We start from the raw sequence: 22,397 nt of genomic DNA on the forward strand, positions 1-22,397 counted from the left end.
CAGTGAGGTCCTCCATAGTCCTGATCTGAAACATTTTTGAAACCACATCAAAATGGATGGGGTTAATATGTTGCTGCAATTTCAGTATACAAACTCTTGCAGCGTTAACCTGATGGCGTACCAAAGTATGTTTGTAAGTAGATAATAGGATATCAGCAGAGGTGTAGGAGAAATCATGCAGAAGATTGTGGTAGTGCAAAATCCATGAACCTGTAGGCAATACACAAGAATTCGGACCAGAAACTTGCTAATACCGGACAACCCCAAAATATATGTAGCAAGGCATCTTCCTCTTTACCACACCTCCTGCATAATCTTGACACTTTACAATAGTGTACACAATTGAGGGGTCATCATACATCACCTGGAGAGTATTTTAAAACCTGCTTCTTGTAACTTACTGGATATGGAGGATTTATGTGTTAAGAGGTCAATCCTAGTATTTTTGTTCGGATGTGAAAATCATAAACTAATACTGATTTAAAAGCCAAATTGGTCACAAGTACATATTAGATAACAAAAAATAGTTCCACTGCTTATGAGATACCTTTTGGCCAACTGCCCATAGTTGACTATTTTTCTGATCGTGGTGGAAAGCAGAGTCGCTGCTAAGCTTTGCTAAACATGAGGCCAACATTCAGTTCTTTGTTCTAGCCCTGTATCCCAAGCTAAGGCAAAGTGACTTGCCCGTGTAAAAGGGACATAAGGGTCCATTTATACCAAACGATTATCTTTTGAATGACCTAACAATGTCAGAGTTTGCTTGTTCAGCCTGTTTATACACGCAGATACATCGTTGGCACGTTCAAACGAGAAATCGTTCATCTGTTCTCAATCATTGTATTAGTGAATGAGAACGACTGAATGAATGACCTATAAACTGAACGGGCCAATGATAATTTTAGTCCTGTATAAAATAAACGGTGATTGAAAAGTGAATGATTTATCGTTGGCTGTGTTTGGACTGAACGATGATCGTTCACTTTCGCTCGTTTGAAAACATTTTTGAATAATCATCGTTCCGTGTCAAAGGGCCCTAAGTGTTCTGGATCTTATCAGATTTAATCGATTGATGACACATTTTTCACTATGCATCTGTAGTTACAGATGTTTAAGTGCATCAGTGCCAATGTCTTAGGGTGTTAACTAATGATATTTTTGCAGGTCTCTATATGTGCAAAATCACATAAACGTAGGCATGCCACCAGTAGACCACACATAACAAGCAGTAGGTACTGAAAATAAATTGACGACACCAAAAACTTCTTGCAGAAAAGCTGATATTTATTACCAAGACTCTGCTTGATTAAATTCCTCATAGTCCTCTAAACTACTGAAGGTACAGTACCAAGCAACTTCAGTGTAAAAAATAAAAAGGCAATTATGTTATTTTTAATTTCAGAATCTCTTTGATCACTATTTATCTCCAAATATTCTTCAAAATGACATTTGAAAAAGCGTGGTGTCACCAGATGGTGCCTGCTCATCATGAAAAGATTCAGCCAGTAACTATCAGCTCACTAATTTCCCCAAGGGCCACAAACTTCTAAATACAATAAGGTAATAGCTATGTAGCAGGAATATTGGCTGTCTCATATGTCCAATCCACTAACCCCCAAACTCTTCTGCTGTGATGAAAATGCATTTACAAGACAGTGCTCAGTGCAGTTTAATGCTTCTGACAGTGACATTGAAGTAGGATACAACCAGCCTCAAGTAAAACTTTTAAGAAGCCAGTTGTTGAGGATTTTTTTTTTTTTAGACGGAAAATGTGAATGTATCATAATAATGATAATATATGTTGAGCTGTCTTGTATTTTTTTTTTCTATGCACCAAAGGTGGCTATACACATTAGACAAACACTGGCAGATACTCTGCAGGCCATTGTCCTAGGGGGCTGCTCCGACTTTACCCTCCTTTACATTAGTAAAAGTGTCCTGGCTGGGCTGCTCCAGCAATCTCACATACAAGTACACCTATTAGGCTGGGTTCCTACATGGCATATTGCTGTCGGAAATCTCGCGGTTTGGCCGCAGCGAAAAACTGCGAGATTTCCACTGGGAAAGTGCTGCTTCAAAACCTGCAACACTTAACCGCAGGTTTTGGAGCGGTTTGGCCACACGCTTTTCCATTGCGGCTGGAGCTCCCATAGAGTAGAGTGTGGCGGCAAGGGGAAAAAAACAAAAAGAATGGACATGCTGCGGCTGTGGAATCCGTGCTGCAACGTTGGCTTCTGCCGGTACGGATTCGCCGTCCCGTATGGGTGAGATTTTTGAGAAATCTCATCCACATGGCTGCCTAATTGTGGGATTAGCAGCCGCAGGTGGAATTGACGTGGCAAAATCCCAGACAGAATTTTCACGGCAAATCCGCCCAGTGTGAACCCAGCCTTAAAGTTAACACTGCATACAGCGTGACAGTTGGAGAATACTGTACAATATGTGCTTTTGGGTGGTGGGGATACCCACCAGTGCCATAGCACTGCACTCCGTGTCAGTGCTATGGCAGCCCAGAGCCACCAGGTCCTTAGCAGCAGTGGGCTGCACTTATACTTATGGTAAAAGGACACTTAGGTGGTGTGTCTGGAATGACTAGTAATTATTAGGAAATTATAGTACCAGTGTTTCTGGTGGCGGAATGTGCCACACAGCTGTGCTACATGGTGCATCCATTATGATCCACACACACACAGTGCCACTACATCCATCTTGATTTCCACACAAGAAAGACAAACACAGCTTAGCTCCTTCCACAGCAGTGACATCACTGCAGGTCCTTCAGCCCACTGGATCTCTGTGGTGGCGGTAGGTCGGTGTCTTCAGTCAGGACTGTCGAGTTGTGTCTTATAATAATGGCTTAGTTGTATTCTCATTTTGTTATTTTTGTCCTCCCTTTTCAAGAGCCCTAACTGTGTTATTCTTCTGTCAGTCAGGCTCTGTGTTTTATGTATGTTGTAGGATCTTTGATGACATCACCAGGGGCGGAGCATGAGAAGCACTCAGATACATACTCACTGACAAGTGGTCGTTAGTAGTTTAATCACTCTGCCCTGAGGAATAGCGCAGGACACACTGTTGTGTGGCCCTCTCTTCTCCACTTATGCAGTGTCCACTATGATTCTCCGCTGAGCCGTTCCTGTGGGTATGTATATGTAGCCCTCCATCTAATGTGTATGATGGTGTCTGGACACTCTCTCAATGGCAGATATTGAAAGAGATAGATATCAGGTATGCTGGATTTAAACATGACAGATCCTTCATTTTCCAGAGAGATAAGCTGCTGTCACAAATGCCTGGCAGCAGCTTATTGACGTCTACTCATTGAGAACACAGCATTAGTATGAGGGAAAAGGGTCAGGTGGAACAGTCATTGCTATCTAAGGTACCAGGATATCTCTATAGGGACGCCAACCAGCACTAGCAACCACAGCTACAAAGTGTGTGGCTGTATTTTAGAGACTGGAGCTTGCTATAGTGGGAGTGTAGCTGTACTTTAGAGATGGCCCTCCCACTGGTGATCATGTAAGCATAGTGGCAGTGCTCGAGCGATCACCTTAGCAAAATAATTTGTCAAGATGTCTTGAAGTCAAAGTGGATAGCTGTTAAAAAAAGAAAAGAAAAAGAAAAATGTACTTTAGCAGACCTGACACTTCCATACACTGAATGGCCATGTCATAGACTACATTTATCCTGTCTGCATCTTTCTTAATAGATAACAGCTGATAACTGGGGGTGTGGGCATTTTTATTTGACAACCCTTTTAACAGACTTGCCATATCATAGCGAGTCTAAAATAGGCAGCATTTAATTTAGTTTCTTCACAAATAAATTTAAGGGGTTGTCCAGCTTTCAACTATTGATAGTTTAACCTTAGGGTAGACTATCAATAGTAGGTTGGTGGTTGTCTTCTGCTCAGGATCTCCACTGATCAGCTGTTCACCTGGCAGGTGTGCTCATGCATTGATCTGATTTCTGCAGTAAGCAGACAGCTCCGTTCCCACTGCAGTGGTGAGGCTTTGTATTACACGTAAAGTTCCCATTGAAGTGAGTGGGATCTGAGCTGTCTACTTCCTGCAAAAATCAACTCAGTTAGTAAGCGCACTTGCAAGATGAACAGTTGATCCATGAAGGTCCTGAGTGGCAGACACCATGACGATCTACTATTGATGGCCTACCCAAAGGATAGTCCATCAATAATTTCTAAGTGGACAACCCCTTTAAATACACATGAAAACGGCATAGAGTATTCTAATACATGAGTGAAGCACAATTCGTGCTGTTCCATACTAATGTTAGTTAAATTTATACATTTCAACTTATCTTTTTCCTTTTTTTTTAACTGTTTTGAATAACTTTCTATCACTTCATAATATACATGTACCCACTGTGCATTATCCTTTTCAGCTCCATGTAATGAAAACACGGACCTGTAAATTCCATAATTGCAAAGAAGTTGTAATTTGTAATGTAGTAATTTTAACATTTCACAAGGAGTTATAATAATAAAATATTAGACAACCCTGTGAGCTTGCACAGCATCTGGTGATTACCTTGTCAAAAGTCCACCTTCCCATCCCAACCTACCATGCTGGGTTTGGACAGGGAAGATTAGCATAACTAAAATGTCACCTTCCTAATAACAGGGTACATCTGCAATTGGTCACATCATCCTAGAAGTGAAGATTTTGTTTCACTGAGCTACTTTATTCAGGTAGTTCGCGTTCATATTAACCTAAAACATTTGTGAATGAGCCGTAGAAAGTGCACAGAAATCAGAGCAAAGTCTCTGGACTACTTTTCATCCAAGAATTTGCAATGTATTTTGGGTCATATTTTATTGGTCACCTGGGGCGTACGTATAGGGGGTGCAGAGGGTGCAGTCGCACTAGGGCTCAAGAGCCCTAAGGGGCCCATGAAGTCTCTTCCCCATATTGCATACCAGTACCATCAATGAAGCTTTATAGTTGGAGGCCCAGTTCCAGATTTTGCACTGAGTCCCAGCAGCTTTAAGTTACTGTTAGTTACATGTTAATCTAAGCAGAACTAAAATAAAAACTATAATTTGAGAAACAAAATTGGTAGGATCACCACTGTCTAGGCAGCTGATTGGCACATAAAATAATTTAATTCCACATATAGGAGTTTAAAACTAGCCTCGGTTACTGCAGAAATATAAATTATAACCTGGCATTCTTGATTGTTTCTCACTACTCTATATCCTGATATTTTATACCTGCACAGGGAGGCTCTCCTTTCGAGGACATCCTCAAACTACTTTGTTGATGTTGGATTTAGTTTTATATATGGAAGACTCGATACTCACATAGTGAAAGTTATACGAACAAGATTGTTTTTTGCTGTGACTATGTGTACGAAGCTGTTCTTATTTATTGATTGATTGTACGACCAAATAAAATGCGTTTGAACCATAAATTATAACCTGGCCATCTAGTCTCTGCGCACACTATGTTCCTCACTAACAACATGTAGGCTTTCTGCCAGGCACCCCAAACACACACATCAGAGGTTGCACCATAACATGGTTCAGACTTCCACGTCTCTTCTCAGGTTGAGAGCAAATTCGGAGATGTGCACCATCTCTTATGGAGTCCTCTTATGGGACTCAATGAACATCTGAAGACCCAGACTGTCCTGTGTAGAAGTTGAGTAGAGTCATCCTATCTCTCCACCAGATCTGGTAATTGAAGCACTTTTCCCCTAGGTTTAATGTGCTATTGCATACTCCAAACACAGTGAAAACTAAAGGCACTTTTACACGGACTGATAGTTGCCCAAGTAATAACTCTAGGGAGTGATTATGGTTAACTGTTGGCCCCACACAGCCCCAGACAAGGCACTGAGCAAGAAGTTGCTGGGCAGCCACTAGTGGTTCCGTTTCAGTGAGCTGAAAATTACCGACTACTGAGCGACTTATAGCTCAGTGTAAACATGAATCACTCAATCTCTAAGAGACTGCCTATTTGCAGTGAATACAGGCAAGCGGCTAAAAGATCACCGGCTTGCTTCGCCTCTATTCTCTAACAGACTCTCGCTCCTGTTTAAAAGCACAGGAGCCATAGTTGCTGGAACAGCTGTCTGACGCTTACGCACCCTACAGACATACCATGTAAAGGTACCTTAAAGGAATCCTTTTCAGACACTAAAGTGGTGTCCGTTTGACCAATGACAGTGAATGGTTTTGTTTAGGGGTTCTGTCAATGTCATTTTCTGGCAGCTGTGATAGTACTCCCAAATGGAACCCCACATCATGTATAAAACCACTATGTGAAAGCTCCCCAACTAAATCTAAACACCAGGTAAAGGGAAGCCTAGGTATAGCTCTGCTAAAATTTAAGAAATACCACACAATACATTCACATTATACATAGTATTACCATAGATAGAGCAATAATATTAATATATAAATATACAAATCAAATTATTTGTACCCGTGCAAGAAAAAAAAAAAATAAAATTTTTTTGAGCCAAATAGTACACACACATCATTCCCACTACTGTTAATGAAATCATTACATGGTCTGTCCCCTCTTATAAACTGGGTTGCCAAATGACTGATCTAATCTGCATATCTACAGCTGAGGTAATTGGAAGAAAGAGTCGATAGCTTGGTGTCAGCACCTCACACATTGGCTCTGCTAATAGAAGACTGCACTGGGAAGCCTGGCACATGGTCACACCTGAGGACCTGCTATTAGCAGACAATAGGGGGGCTATCTAGTCCTGCTGATAGCTTACAGTCAGAGGATGATGTGCTTTACAGTGCCAATACCTTGGAAAGATATCCATTTTTTTCAGCTCTCTTTAATCCAAATCTCTTTTCGTTAAATATAACATACAGCCGGTAACAATCTTATAGTATTAGAATAGTAAATTTTCACTCATAACATGCACTCTTTATTTTAATCTGTCAAAAAGAAAACTGCAGCAGAACTTAGAGTACTTGCCATCACCTCGCCTGACAGGTCTGTTTTAGTAAATACTTGCATTCTCCATGAATTTACAATTCTAGAGCATCTTTTCTTAGTTTTCTGTGTTGTGCCATTCCTCTTATTTCTACAAACTTTTGAATACATTGACAAAAGGGTGTTACCATTTCCCTTGTCAAAGGGGTATGTCCTTCACAGTCCAAGGCTAGAGTCACATGGCCGTAGGTGTTTTTACGTGCGCCCACTGGTGCCGTAAAAACACATGAACGGTTGCACAAATCTAACGTTTGTGCACCTGTTCAGATCGCCGAGGCCGCAATGCCTTTCCTCTCCCTTGCCGTCTCTCTGCCTCTCTCCTTCCTTCTGGCTATTTGCAATGGGAAGGGCGGGGGTAGAGTCAAGTTCTTGCCCCCTCCCCACCCCTTGTCCACAGCCAGCAATTGGAGGGGGGCAGAAAAGGGTGGAGCTTAGCCCCACCCCACCGCCTCCCATTGCAAACAGCCGGAGGGGAAGAGAGAATGGGAGGAAGTTTAGCAGTCATGCTGCTAAACTCCCTCCCACCTCCCTTCTCTGGCCGCTATGGAAATCCGCAACAAAACCTAATTATCTGAATGTGGATTTTGATGAGAAATTGCTGTTAGAATGAAGTCATTTTCAATTTCACATCAAAATTCACACAGAGGCATGCGGAATTTGGTGCCGAATTTCCCATGTGTCGCGGCCAAAGTCCACTTGTCTGAAGCAGCCCTTATGGAGCTCAACTTGATTAAATTATTTGACAAAGATAGTTCTTAAGATTTACCCCTGTTCCCTACAAGGCCATTACAGAAGCCCGAGTTGAACATGCATGACACTATTAGGAACCCTATGTCAACTTTTTGGGACTGGGTGGAAATGGCATCCTCTCTCTGCACAAGTGTAATACTAAGCAGCTACTCCCCTCAATATGTGGTAGTTGTGAGTGGCTATTCATCCTTATTTTTAATCTGTACATGTTCCTCCATATAGCAGTTTGCCAGTCTGTATGCTGCTGGGATTTGGTGCTTGTACTGACCCTTTTATCCCTCTATCACAAAGTGATTTTTTATTTTATTTTTTTATTTTTTTGTGATTTGTTTGTGATTTTAGTATAGGGATTCGCAAGGTAACAAGGACCCTTGAAGTGGGTTGCAACCTTATGGAGTTTGATCAAATTATTAGCCAACACCCAGTAAGCAGGCCAACTTTAAAAAGCTGGGGGAGCCCCAAGTGTCAGTACTAGTGTGGTTCACTTTCATGATATAGGAGAGCCCACTGGAATATCATATGGACATCATTAATAGGCTATAAGCCTACATATCGCACTACATATTTCTGTGGGACTGCCATTCTTTCTATGCCTTATATATGTGCAAGTATAATACTGAACAGACACTCCCCCATACAGGTTATTGGGAAGCAGTGTTTGTACCTGCCGTTGGAGATCTGTATCTGCATGTTGAGTCTGTGGCAGCATTTTCTAATTTTGCAAAGTATCTATAGAAAGATGCATGGCTAGGAGGTGTCATAAAATGTACCAAAGACAGGCCATTTATAGTGCTAAATATTAGCATATACAAAACAAATGTCAGCCCAAAGGCAAAGAAATGAAAAACTGTCAAAAATGTAGTCAGCTGCACTGCATTATCATTAATGTCTATAAAACTTTATAGTGCCTGCAGAAACTAGTCAGGAAGCAAAAAAGAAAAAAAAAGGCCCCATGCAGCTACAAGATGTGAAGAGGTAAAAACAAAAAGTAGTTATGGCTGCTACCGGAAGTGGAAAACAAAAAAGTAAACAGTCAAAAGGTGCTAATTAGAGATTAGCGAGCATACTCGCTAAGGCAAACTACTCGAGCGAGTAGTGCCTTATGCGAGTACCTGCCCGCTCGTCTCTAAAGATTCGGGTGGCGGCAGGGGGGGGGGGGGGGATCTCTCTCTGACTCTTTTCCCCCGCTCCCCCCTGCTCACTCCCGCAACTCACCGCTCTCCCCCCCTGGCACCTGAATCTTTAGAGATGAGCAGGCAGGTACCCGCATAAGGCACTACTTGCTCGAGTAGTTTGCCTTAGCGAGTACGCTCGCTCATCTCTAATGTTAATATATAGAGGAATGCTTTCTGTGAATGGAGGCGGGCAAGAGGAAGAACGCTCCCTGGCCCGCTCCGCCTCCATTCCAGCAACACTGTGAGCAATGCCAGCGATTCTTGCTCCTGTGTAATGAGCAGCATCACTGGGACGAGCTGCCAGGCATCATTTTCCTGACAACTCATAACGTGTTAAAGGACCATTAGTCACTGGCTCATACAAAATCTCCCACTATTCTTAGTGACAGTAATGGGGTAATAGTGACTATTGCTCTTTCAGCCAACAGCTCTCGCCAACTTCTTGATAGAAATTGCACTGGGTGGGGAAAGGACACTTATGACAGTGCTTATCTGCTAGACAAATAAAGGATTGAATGTCCTTAAAGGGGTTTTGGTAATACAACTAAACCCTGTCCCCCTGCTCAGCCCAACCTAAAATAAAAAAAGAGGGTATACACGCCTGTCCTGGAGCCCCGGGACGAAGCTGAGAGCTGCCGCCAGTAACCTCTGATTGGCAGCAGACGACACCTGATTTCCGCTGGGCAGTCAACCCAGAAGTTGCCATATATACCATGATCGTTCAGTGTGTCACATAGGTATGTGAAATACCTTAAAGGGGTTGTCCCGCGCCGAAACGGGTTTTTTTTTTTTTTCCAATAGCCCCCCCGTTCGGCGCGAGACAAACCCGATGCATGTGTTGAAAAAAAAAAACGGATAGTACTTACCCGAATCCCCGCGCTCCGGTGACTTCTTACTTACCTTGCGAAGATGGCCGCCGGGATCTTCACCCTCGGTGGACCACAGGTCTTCTGTGCGGTCCATTGCCGATTCCAGCCTCCTGATTGGCTGGAATCGGCACACGTGACGGGGCGGAGCTACGAGGAGCAGCTCTCCAGCACGAGCAGCCCCATTCAACACGGAGAAGACCGGACTGCGCAAGCGCGTCTAATCGGGCGATTAGACGCTAAAAATTAGACGGCACCATGGAGACAAGGACGCTAGCAACGGAGCAGGTAAGTGAATAACTTCTGTATGGCTCATAATTAATGCACAATGTACATTACAAAGTGCATTAATATGGCCATACAGAAGTGTATAACCCCACTTTGTTTCGCGGGACAACCCCTTTTAGAGGAGACTTAGGAGGCAGTAGAACTCCCTAGTATGGAGTGCCATCGGGTGCTGTATGTATGGAGATATCCACCCTTAGAAGCAATGCCTCTATATATGGCATATAATGAAGAATGCCTCAAACTTTTTGCAGGTAATCCGACAGAAAAGATCTTCTTTTGTATGAATTAGAGGCATATCCAAGCGCTGCGAACCTCAATAGCCCCTCTATTACTAATACAGTTGTGTGCAGGCTTCATATCCTTTAGATCACATATGATAAAACATGCAGCTGCTTGCAGGGAAGGATCACAATGAACAGATGTTATCGCAACATTTAGGAAGAAATGCAAATCATTTAGTAAAATAATTATTTTCCCTGAGAGAATGTGAATCCAATACAGATGGAATGGAATCTAAATAGAGATTTATCAATGGAATTAATGCACATAGGAGGCTCCGACTCTACCTGCTTCATTAATCAACACCTTGAATTATTTGGGACCACCCGCTGAGCGAACAGACACATTCACATGAAGAACACCAAAGACCAAAAACATTTCCTGTATGTATCAGACTACAGAAACCCAGAGAGCTAAACACAAAGGTTTTAGAAAGTAATGCAATGTGATTTGGGATATAAAAGAAGTAAATCAGGTTGACGTGTTCAGACAACCAGCGCTTACAGGGTTGTCTCTTACTTTTGCATACATTGCTTACTTGAAGCGAGGCTTTGTTAGATATTTAGATTTAGTCCTGGGTGGTATTAATATATATCCTAATCGCGGACGCTCGTATCTCCTGACGATAAGTCTTGTCTTACAACATGCTCGTTAATTGAGGTGACTATTGAAGGATCGTGTTTGCATTATTCTGCAGATTACGTTTAGGGCTGTATACACATGGATGAGATCATGAGACATTAGAGGAGATACAAGAATGACGATACACAGAAGCGGTTTCATGTACTGTCAAGTCGTGATGGGTCCAGTTACATTATGTAGGGATAGAGTTATATAATCAAGCTACCTTTATGTTTGGAGCCTCAATAAAGATCATTCTACAGAATAATTAGCAGTTGACTACTAGAAATGAGTCAATGCCCCCTACTTTAAATTATGGGAGTATTAGGAATCATCTTGGAACTCCAAGACCATATGAAAATATATATGACTGAGTGCATTAACATTGGTCAAGTAACTCTGAGGTGACTGCTAACAGTCTTAATTTATGGTAGGCGACACATGTCAGCAGCTGCAGAACCTCTTTTTATAGAGAGAAAGGTAGCATTTTTTGAAACCACTGCAAATGCTAGATCCTCAGCATGTCTACTTATGCTGTGAACTTCAACTTTTGTAATACAAGGGTTAAATGTTGTAGCAGATCGGCAAGAACTGAGGCCAAATCCACACCATTTAGTGTGGAATTGACCACAGTGATTTTCCAATGTAATTGCTGTGAGTTTTCCATCGCAGAATGTCTAGATTTATTGTATAAATCCTCATAAAAAACACTAGCAAAAAAAAAATAACTTTATAGCTATATTATTACAACTCTCCCAAGCAACCTGTGGATGAATTAGTCTATTACAATGTGCATCAATTAACAGACAGACACAAAATACCACATTATTCCTAAATTAAACCAGTTTAATAGTATAGCACACTCATTGTAAAAAAATCCCTCACCTAGGAGGAGTTATTGGAATCATATGAAACTTTTCTCTGTGTGATTACAATATCAGAGCAAAAGGATCCTTTATTGCAGAAAACGGACCCCTTGAAGGGAGGCTCTAGTACCCTGTTGTAGCGCCTCTAGCTTGGGTACAGGATGCGATACTGGCAAGCATGGAGGCTCTAGTACCCTGTTGTAGCGCCTCTAGCTTGGACCCAGGATGTGATACGGGAAAGCATGGAGGCTCTAGTACCCTGTTGGGCCGCCTCTAGCTTGGATACAGGATGTGATACGGGAAAGCATGGAGGCTCTAGTACCCTGTTGTACCACCTCTAGCTTGGATACAGGATGTGATACGGGCAAGCATGGAGACTCTAGTGCCCTGTTGGGCCACCTCTAGCTTGGATGTAAGATATGATACAGGCAGGCATGGAGGCTCTAGCACTGGGGTACTGCTAGGGGGTCGCAATCGCGACTAGGCCTCTTAGCAAATGGGGGCCCGTGGGCCCCCTGCGAGAGTTCCCACCACCGCAGTCTGACACTCAAGGAGGGAAGGGCCGTTACGGGGAGCTGGCAACAAATCACAGGTTGCAGACTTCCCCGGCACGCTCTTCCCACTGAATGACTGCAATTGTGATTGGTCCAGTCGGCAGTGCATTGACCGTGTCAAGAAGCAGAGGAGGAGTACACGCGGTGGTAAGTTCTGTATATACTCAAATATGTATAGCTGGTGTATGTGATACCAGCTGTACATATATAATTATATACAGGAGATATCCAGGTTACACCAGCATGGTACATATCACTATATACAGGGGGATGTATACCTACGGTATATAGTGATATGTACCATGCTGGTGTAACCTGGAGATCTCTTGTATATAACTAAATAGTGATATAGACCATGCTGGTATAACCTGGCCCAGTTTATATCAGCATGGTTGATATCACTATATATAGAATTTATAGCTTATATCAGCTAGTCGAGAAAATTAGTCATGTTTAGAAAGCTTACGCCAAGGAGCTAGGTGATGTATGTAAATTTGTTTTGAAGCTGTATGCAGCACGGTTTAGGTATAGGTACAGGTAAAGATGGAGGGAGGGGCCCCAGCTGAACTTTTGCACCCGAACCCCCTGAGCCCTTAGTTGCGCCCCTGGGCTCTTGTACCCTGTTGTGCCACCTCTAGCTTGGATGCAAGATGTGATACGGGCAGGCATTGAGACATACAGGTTCTATATGGTATCTTGCAACATATCAGTCCACATTTGCTATAACTGAGTCTCTAGATCGTACAAACACATAGGCTGATGAAGTTGGCGTCCCAGATAGTCCCATACATATTCTATTAGAAATAACTTTACAACTGGGCAGGCCACAGAAATGTGGCAATGTTGGAGACATTCCTATAATACCCTTGCTGTGTGCAGCAGAGCATTAACCTGTCATTGTCCCTCGTATCACTACTAGGTGTGACCGACTGTTGTATGCGATGGCCCCCCAGATCAGCAAACTAGCTCAGGGGCAGTGCAAAGTCAGGATTGAGGCACTCAACCCTAGGTCCCCAAACATGAACACGGCCATCATCATTGCCCAATCTAAACCTACATGCATTGCTGAGGACAACCTGATTCCACTCCTTAACATTCCAGTTTTGTCGTTCACGATATTACTGCAAACAGAGATGACTGTGTGTGTCATAGGCAGTACACGTAATGGACCAAATGTCCTTCAGCCAAGCACCTGTAAATGGTTCCTACAAACACGGAGGCCTACAACCATGGTGCAACCTGTCTCTGGATGGCAGACAAGGAAACAGTTGAAGCTGCTTGTGCTTGTCAGACCATCATACAATCCTCTCTACTGGTGGTCTGTAGAGGGCGTCCTGGGCCCTGTCATCTTGTTTGCATGCCCTCACACATCCACTGGTCCCAACACCTCCTAACAGTCTGGTCAGGCCGGCCAATTCATTGAAGCGACCATCCAGCTTCTCGCATACCAATAATGCATCCTTTCTCAAACACTGTGAACTGGGTAAAAGCTTTTTAATTGCTTCAGAGACATGTCTAGTGGTCAACGAGCTCTTCACAGGCGGAAGAAGAGGTCACTACACACAAGTAGTCTCTGACAGCCTTTTTCTAGGCCAGGGGTGGAACCACTTTTAGTCACTCGGGCGGCAAGGCCGTTCACCTAATCATGCCACAACTCTAATCATTTGCCAAAGATTTAACTGCATGCCGAGTTATGCAGCAAAACAACAACTTCTTCTAGGTACTAGATTTTTTTTTTTTACACAGAGAGTGTATATAGTGTTAAGGTTATTCAATAAACACAATATAATATCCCTGCACTTTGTTAAAGCCTCAGTTTATCCCTATGTATCTGAGCTTCCTCTTCCACACTTCCCTCGTGTGTTTTTGCAGTCTCATATTTTGCCCCCCTGGCTGACTCTAGCTGTTCCTGTATAAATGGATGGTCATTAGAGATGAGCGAACGTACTCGTTTCGAGTAATTACTCGATCGAGCATCGCTATTTTTGAGTACCTGGCTACTCGGGTGCAAAGATTCGGGGGGCGCCGGGGAGCGGGGGATGGCGTGGTGAAGCGGGGGGTAGCAGTGGGGAACAGGGGGGAGCTCTCTCTCTCTCTCTAACTCTCAGCCCCACTCCCCTCTGCAACCCCCCGCCCACCCACGGTGCCCCCCGAATCTTTTCACCCGAGTAGAGAAGTACTCGAAAATCGCGGTGCTCGAGTGAAAGAGGGGTGTGGCCGAGTACGTTCGCTCATCTCTAATGGTCATTCATTTCAACTATCAGTAAGGGCTCCTTCACACTGGCGAGTGTGAGTGAAAACGCATGATTACAAAACCAATGATTTTCAATGGTTTCATTCTCATTTGCGATGTTTTTACTCCTGCGATGTTGTGTGTAAAAAAAAAAAAACACAGCATGTTTTTTTTTGGCGATATCGCACCCCGGCCCCATTGAAAACAATGGGAAAACATCACAATCCCTTGCTGTGGCAGCTGTGGTGGGGATTCCTTCAGCCCCGCAAGGATGTGAGGCTCTTGCATCCAGGGGTTTCCATGGGCTCTCAATGGGGCCAGCAGCAGTAGCGCCAGCCCCATTGAAAACAGTGGGAGAACATTACATTGTCATGCCGAGACTGTGACAGCAGAGACAGGGATAAAGGGAAACCCCGCAGGGATGCAAGGCTATTTCTATGTGAAAATGCCTGGCATCCATGGGTTTTCTGCAGCAATGTGAGGGCGATATCGGGCCGTGAATCTCCAGTGTGAAGGAGCCCTAATACGGCTGTTGCTGAGAAATTGTCTTTCTGCCTGCAGCTGCCATCTAAAAGAGATTGTCCGTGAAGAGACAACAGCTTGAATTCCTGGTCAAGGAAGTTTTAGGGCCCTTTTACACGGGCCAAAAATCTCACGATTCCCATTGCATGAGCCTGTTTAGACAGCACAATTCTTGTTGAGAATCGGTCAGTTCTCCTGCACTAGAAGTGCACAAGCCGGCACTCACTTTTATGTCGGCTGAAACAGAACGACGAGCAAGAACCTCAAGATTCTTGCTCATCAGTTGTTTGCCTGCATTTAAACTGAATGATTCTCGTTAAGTCTTGCTTGTTTGAACAATTTTCTGAACAATAATTGTTCCGTCTAAACGTACATTTTCATTTACATTTTCACTCTATGATCTACTTTCTATTTCTAATTTCTGAATATAATTTCTTTTTTTGTACTGGAAAACATTTTTTAAAAGGAAAAGTGTTGCTAGAAAATGTCCGATTGTATAATTCAAGTTTAAACATATTTAAGAATATACATTTTTTACATTGAAAGCTTCAGGATTTTAGGAATTTTTTTTTACACTGGCCACTAAACCTAATAATTGGTTGCCACTTCCTGTTCCGTAGAGAACCCTTTCAGCAGTCATCTCAATATCATTATCAGGATTACAGTAAAAGGTAACACCTCCTGTATATATAGATAACACAGGATCAAATATTCATATTAGTTGATAGTCCTCTTTTGACCTGAACAAAGACAAGTTAGAGAGCATGCCCACAAGACTCTCCCATAGACGGCAATTGATCCCGTCCTGTTCATTGCGTGTATGGCCCATAAAGCTGCCGTAAAGTATCATTAAATTCTGTCAACTGCAGCACAGGCAAGATGGCCACAGAGCTGGGCAACCCCTTTAAAGGGGTTGTCTCGCAAAAGCAAGTAGGGTTATATATACACTTCTGTATGGCCATATTAATGCACTTTGTAATATACATCGTGCATTAAATATGAGCCATACAGAAGTTATTCACTTACCTGCTCCGTTGCTAGCGTCCTCGTCTCCATGGATCCGTCTAATTCTGATGTCTTCTTGCTTTTTTTAGACGCGCTTGCGCTGTGCGGTCTTCTGCCTGGTGAATGGGGCCGCTCGTGACGGAGAGCTGGTCACCGCGTCGTCATCGTAGCTCCGCCCCATCACGTTTGCCGATTCCAGCCAATCAGGAGGCTGGAATCGGCAATGGAACGCACAGAGCCCATGGTGCACCATGGGAGAAGACCCGCGGTGCACCATGGGAGAAAACCGCAGTGCATCCCTGGGAAAGGACTAGCGGCCATCTTTGGGAGAAGATTTTTTAAAGTCCTTATTTCATCGGATCGGTGAGTAGCAAGCGGTTTAAAAACCGCTTTAATTTGCTATTTTATGCCAGGGGGTGACAGGGGGAATGGGGTTAGGTAAAATTTTGAGGTTTGCCGCGAGACAACCCCTTTAAGCAAAGCCATGATGTAGTTGCTAGTAGAAGAAAAACAAGGTTTAAGCAATGGTTTGCCTTTTCTGCAGATGTCCAAATAAAGCAGAGTAAGCATTCTAGCCTATATGGATATTCACTGGGAGATTCCCAGAATGTAGGTTCTCACTCTCTGCAGGGGGTCTGATAGGGACCACAGAGGGAAACAAAAGCCTGCAGAAGACATTAATGGCAGGGGATTCTAGCAGCTGTAGTGACACAACTAGTGCGCATAAAATAAAATCAGTGTGTAAAAACGTTATTGTGGTGACTGCAAAATGGTTAAGGTGTTCAGATTTCTGCTTACACAGGAAAACGTTAAGTAATTAGTGATCCAGTGACATTGTTAAATTACATCTGAATATGAACATAGTGAGGCAAACTAAGTAGTGACTGCAATTTCCTATTCGCACTAGGATTCCAGGGCTTCTTTGGCTGGAGAATTACTGTTTGCCTGACTACTCATAGCTCAGAAGACGGCCCATTACATAACACAATTACACAATAACCAGTACTAACTGATCATTTCTATGCATGAACAACATGAGCATTATCCTAACAAAAATCAACATTTTATCTGCCACAAATGATCATTTTACTCAATTTACACAAGTTGATCAGTAAAACTGCTCGTTTAACATACTGTAATACAGGATGAGAAACTGCTCTGTTTAAAGGCGCATTTACACACAAAGATGATCGCTCAACAGATGGCTTTTCAGCGATCATTTTGCATAAACTACTACTTGGTATTAATGCCTGTTAGTACCAATTAGTAACATGTGAGCCCTAGGGGTTGTATTCAGGGAACAGACCACCCGCTGTTTTCTGAATAAATTCCCTGTGGTCTGCCACGCGGCTGACAGCTGAAACAATGTAATCAGAACTCCCCAGGCAGAACACAGTGTGCGATCCTTCTTATCAGCTGTTCTGCTGAACAATGGATTCATCATTCGGCAGAAAAATTAAAGATGGGCACGTTTACACGCAACAATTATCGCTCAAAAGATGGCTTTTGACCGAATTTTGAGCGATCGTTGATTCTAAATGGGCCTTTAGTTGTATCTGTAGTTATAGCAGGTAGAACATTATGAGAATGAAGTCATCTGAACTACTGACATTAAAGGGGGTTTTCAGAATAGGTCATCAATAGTTGATTGGCTGAGGTCCACTGCATGGGACCCAGGTTGATCAGTTGATTGGACGTCTGCTGTCAGCGCACAACATACAGGGTACGGAGTGTAAACAGTTAGCTTTGAGCTATGTGTAGTGGCCGGTCACATATATGTATATCAATTGTGCCTGTTCGGTTGTTTTATGCCTAAGCCAGACACAACTGACGACATTCTGGTGCAGCGGTCTAGTGTCCTTAGCCAAGCAGAAAAGTGCTGCTTGCAACATTTACTTGTCCTGCGCAGGGAGACATCCAGCATCAAAACTGATCCCCTGGATGCCATGAACAATCTCATAAAAAACTATAAAATCAGTTCCGCCATTACTTGTGTAATGTCAGAGATAAAAATGGCTGAATACATGGGGAACCAGCTTAAATATATACATAAAAAAGGTACATTAAATATACTGTCAGTTCAGGACAACTTCTACCCATATGTCCTATTAGAGAATATGGGCATCATAGGAACAGTTCTCTTACTCAGGACTATCTGATAAAATAAAGAGCCACTGGGAAGAAACAGCTCGGCCCGACCATGTATCACACGGTTTCCAATACATCCACATAGGTGTACCAAAGTGAAAATGAATGGATGCCGACAACTTCCAGGGATTATATCATCTGTGGGAGAACAACTTTAACATGACAGATCACAATGAGAAGAATACCCCTTATATAGCCAGCCATTACAGTAGTGGGAGTTAAAGGTCTTCAAGGGGTTTTACGGGACTAAACTACATTATTGATAACATATCCTTCCTTAGGATCATCAATAGTTGGTCGGTGGGGGTCTGCCACTGAGCTGATTGAAGAAGTTGCAGTGCTCAGTCAAATGCTGCAACCTCTTCTCAGGCCTGTGTTGTCATGTGCATTGGTCACGTGGCCTGAGAATAGCTGAATCCCATTCAGTTGAATGGGACTAAGCTGCAATATGAGGCACAACTGCCATACAATGTGAGTACTATGGACAGCGCCATACATTGTATAGTGGCTGTGCCTCATATTGCAACTTAGTCCCATTCAACTGAATGGGACTGAGCTGCTCTCAGGCAACGTGACCGATTAACATGACGACATTGAGAAGAGGTTGCAGCATTCAACCGAGCTTGCACCATCCACGCGAGTACATCTTTGACTTCAATCAGCTGATCGGTAGGGGTACAAGTGAGGCAGGCCCTAGTGATCAAATATCGATGACTTATCCTGGGAATAGGTCATCAATAGTTTAGTAAAAAAAAAAACCTTTAGAAGTCAAAACTCTCCCCTTCCTCCCCAGACAACACTGATCCTCAGATGCAGAGAGTCAAACATAGGCCCACATGGGTCTTACAGGTCAATTTGCAATTCATTATCACAATTTTCAGACTTTTTGTCTTCCATACTTTACTGATCATTCTCACACGTTGGTAGTCTGGGCTCATACAGGAATAGTTCTATGTAACTTAAGAAATAATGAGGGGAAAAAAAAGTTTTAAAAAATGTATTGAGTTTTCTCTTAATAAGATTTGCTTAAAATACAGAGAGAATAAAATGTGTGCATTTGTGACACGATCAGACTTCTTTTAATTTAATGTAGGGTGACTGAGGCGCTGTCAGTTTAACAGTAATTTTATTAGATTTTTTAATTTTTTTTTGCACAACTGGTGTCACATCTCTGTATACCTCCTAATGTGCCATGTGGACAGCTGCGGTATAACATTAAAAAACACATTCTGCAGACCTAAGCGATTTTCCCTGGAGATCCACAACATGATTATTTAAGCTGCGTTGGAGAGCAAAGCATCACACAAAACGTGAGCCATCATTTGCATTTTTGCTGTCTCCTTCCTATTCTTTCAAATGCAGAGTCTGCCGTGTACAGGACATAAAAAAGACAAAGAAACATATGCTTAATTCATTTAAAAACACAAAGAAATGCTCTGTTAATAAACAGCCCGGGACCATGGGCCCTTGTTCTGTAACATAATCATTAACCAGTAGTCGACAGCAAACTCGCTGAAAAGCTCCGGTCTTCCCAAATTCTATACAAAGGGAGACGTGTGCCCCTAAAGACCTTCTCTTAAAGATATGGTGTGTTAGCATATTTCGCTTTGAGCGTTTGATCTATATTTTATTTGTAGGTTTTAATGTTACTTCAATAGGGGCCATTCTCTTTGATGATCTTTACAAGTTTTCCTGCCAGGGAGCACAGAGCAGTTCAGTGTTGTGTGCAAGACTTTCAATGTAACGATTATGTGAAAAGTAGCAGCCAGAAGGGGCCCGAAATCCAAATTTATTGGCTTTGGAAGAAGTGGTAGGCGTAAAAATGGCATTAAACATTGGCAAGATAAGCTGCTTCTTACAACTGTGGCCGCTTTGCCTCCTGAGTCGACAATGCTATCTGCTTTTCAATAAATGGCTCAGATATATTGATATATTCCACAGTATACTGAAAACTGTAAATACTTATGACTAAGAAGATTTGCTGTTCTGGATTATAGGAAAGCCCCTGTGGGAGCTATAATGCCAGCAATGGACTGCCAGCTAAAGACTCCAAGAGACATAACTAAAAGCTGCCCATATACATAAGAATGATGTCAGCCAAATGATTACTTTTTCCCAGTGGGCCACTTTAAGCTATGGGCTAAAGCTAAATAGTCAGACCTCACTTGGAGGGAAGAAGCCCAACTAGTGCCTACCTTTCAGAGATCCATCAAAGTCTTCACATTGACGCCTCCTTCACTGTGGCTGCATATGGAGCTCAAAGGAGTGGTTCTCCTAAACCACTCAAGAACCTGTACAAGAAATTACTCTCTGCGCACATGTGTATCCGTAGAGAAAGAGCTACCTTTGTGATGACCAGGGTTGCAAATTTAATTTTTTTGCTTTTTATGGACACATTGGAAACCATAATAAGACTAGGTACATACTAGCGGTGTATTCAAGTTGAGCCTGAGGGCCTCAAGCACAACTTGCATCACGCAGAACATGGTCAACAGTAAGGTCGCTTTCACGCAGATGACAAAATCACACGATTTTGCCGTGATGTGATAGCACGAGAGGATGCATGTATGTGAAGCCCATGGTTTCCAATGGGTTCCTTCACATTAGTGATGTTTTCTCTGATGCTATCTTGCGAGAGAAAAAAAAATTGTGGTGCGCTCTATCTTGCCACGATTTGCTATTTTTTTCTTATCTCCCATGTTTCCCTATAGAGCCTCCTTTTTATCGCATTGTACGAATTTTACAGTTTTCGTGCAATGCATTTTTTAAAATGAGAAAGTCCTATTAACTTTAGTGATAAATAAATTGTGCGATTTTATTGCAAGCGGCCGCAATGTGAGATTATTCACACAGAAAAGCAGCGATAAAGCTGAAAAATCGTGGGTACAAAGACACAATTTTCTTTGCCAGTGTGAAAGAGGCCTAAAGTAGACACTACCCCTCTTTTTTATGCGCATAATATGGAGCACTGAATCCCCATTGATTTGCATTTTGAGTATTCACACTTTTTCATAAGCGCATTAACTACATCCCGCAACAGGGCGTAAACTTACATCCTGGGGATAGTGCGAGATCATAAGTGATCTCGTGCTATCCCGCAGCGGGAGTCGGCTGTCAGTCATAGCCGGCCTCCTGCTGCAACATCGGGGGTGCATCGGCGATTTAGATCGCGGCATGGGAAGGGTTCACAGAGGGAGTGCGCTCCCTCTGTGAAGTTGCTGGGCTCTAGCGATATAATCGCAGAGAGCCCTGCTAGTTGCTATGGCAACAGGATGCCAGATACCGGCGTTCTGTATTGTCATAGCCTGTGATCGCTGTATAAGCGATAAGGCATTGCAGGGCAGAAGTCCTGCCATGCCTTATCACAGTGATCATCAGTGCTGTGCCTTAAGTCCCCTAGAGGGACAAAAAAGAAAAATGTAAAAGGAAATATGTTAAAAAAAACCATTTTTGTGCTTTTTGTCATATTAGCATAAAAAAGGTAAAAAAAAATTAAAATCCCACATATTTGGTATTGTCGCGTCTGTAATGATGTGTACAATACGTTGCACATGCTTTTGACTCCACACGTAAAAAAGCGTTTAAAACAACGCTAAAAAAACTGAGACAAAATGCTAGTTTTTAGCGTTTTGCCTACCTAAAAACGCAATAAAAGTGATCAAAAAAGCCGTATGTACCCCAAAATTGTACCAATAAAAACTACAGCTCGTCTCACAAAAAATAAGCCCTTACAGAGCTCTGTACATAGAAAAATAAAAAAGTTACATGACTGAGTGCAGCGATTTAGAAAAAAAAGGTGTTTTATTGCAGAAAAGTGGAAAAACCTAAAAAAAAAGTAAGAATTTTGGTATCATTGTAATCGTACCAGCCCGCAGAATAAAAGGATTGTGTCATTTATGCTGCATGATTAACGCTGTAAAAAAAACAAACCAAAAAATCTATGACAGCATTGAGGCATTTTCTCTCGCAGTTATCATTAAAAAAAAATAATAAAAGTTTTACAATATAGTCAATGTACCCAAAAGTGGTACCAATAAAAACTACAGTTCGCCACGCAAAAAACAAACCCTCATACAGCCACATCGACGGAAAAATAAAAAAGTTATG

The 22,397-nt window shown here is 42.6% G+C and overlaps 1 protein-coding gene across 2 annotated transcripts in view; it reads right to left on the reverse strand.

Annotated features, from left to right (window-relative positions):
- MACROD2 (mono-ADP ribosylhydrolase 2) overlaps positions 1 to 22,397 on the reverse strand; it is a 1,963,046-nt gene that overhangs the window by 1,301,044 nt on the left and 639,605 nt on the right. The gene's annotated exons all lie outside the window — the stretch shown is intronic.

This window comes from Eleutherodactylus coqui, chromosome 3 (genome assembly GCF_035609145.1).
Source record: "Eleutherodactylus coqui strain aEleCoq1 chromosome 3, aEleCoq1.hap1, whole genome shotgun sequence".
NCBI lineage: Eukaryota > Metazoa > Chordata > Amphibia > Anura > Eleutherodactylidae > Eleutherodactylus > Eleutherodactylus coqui.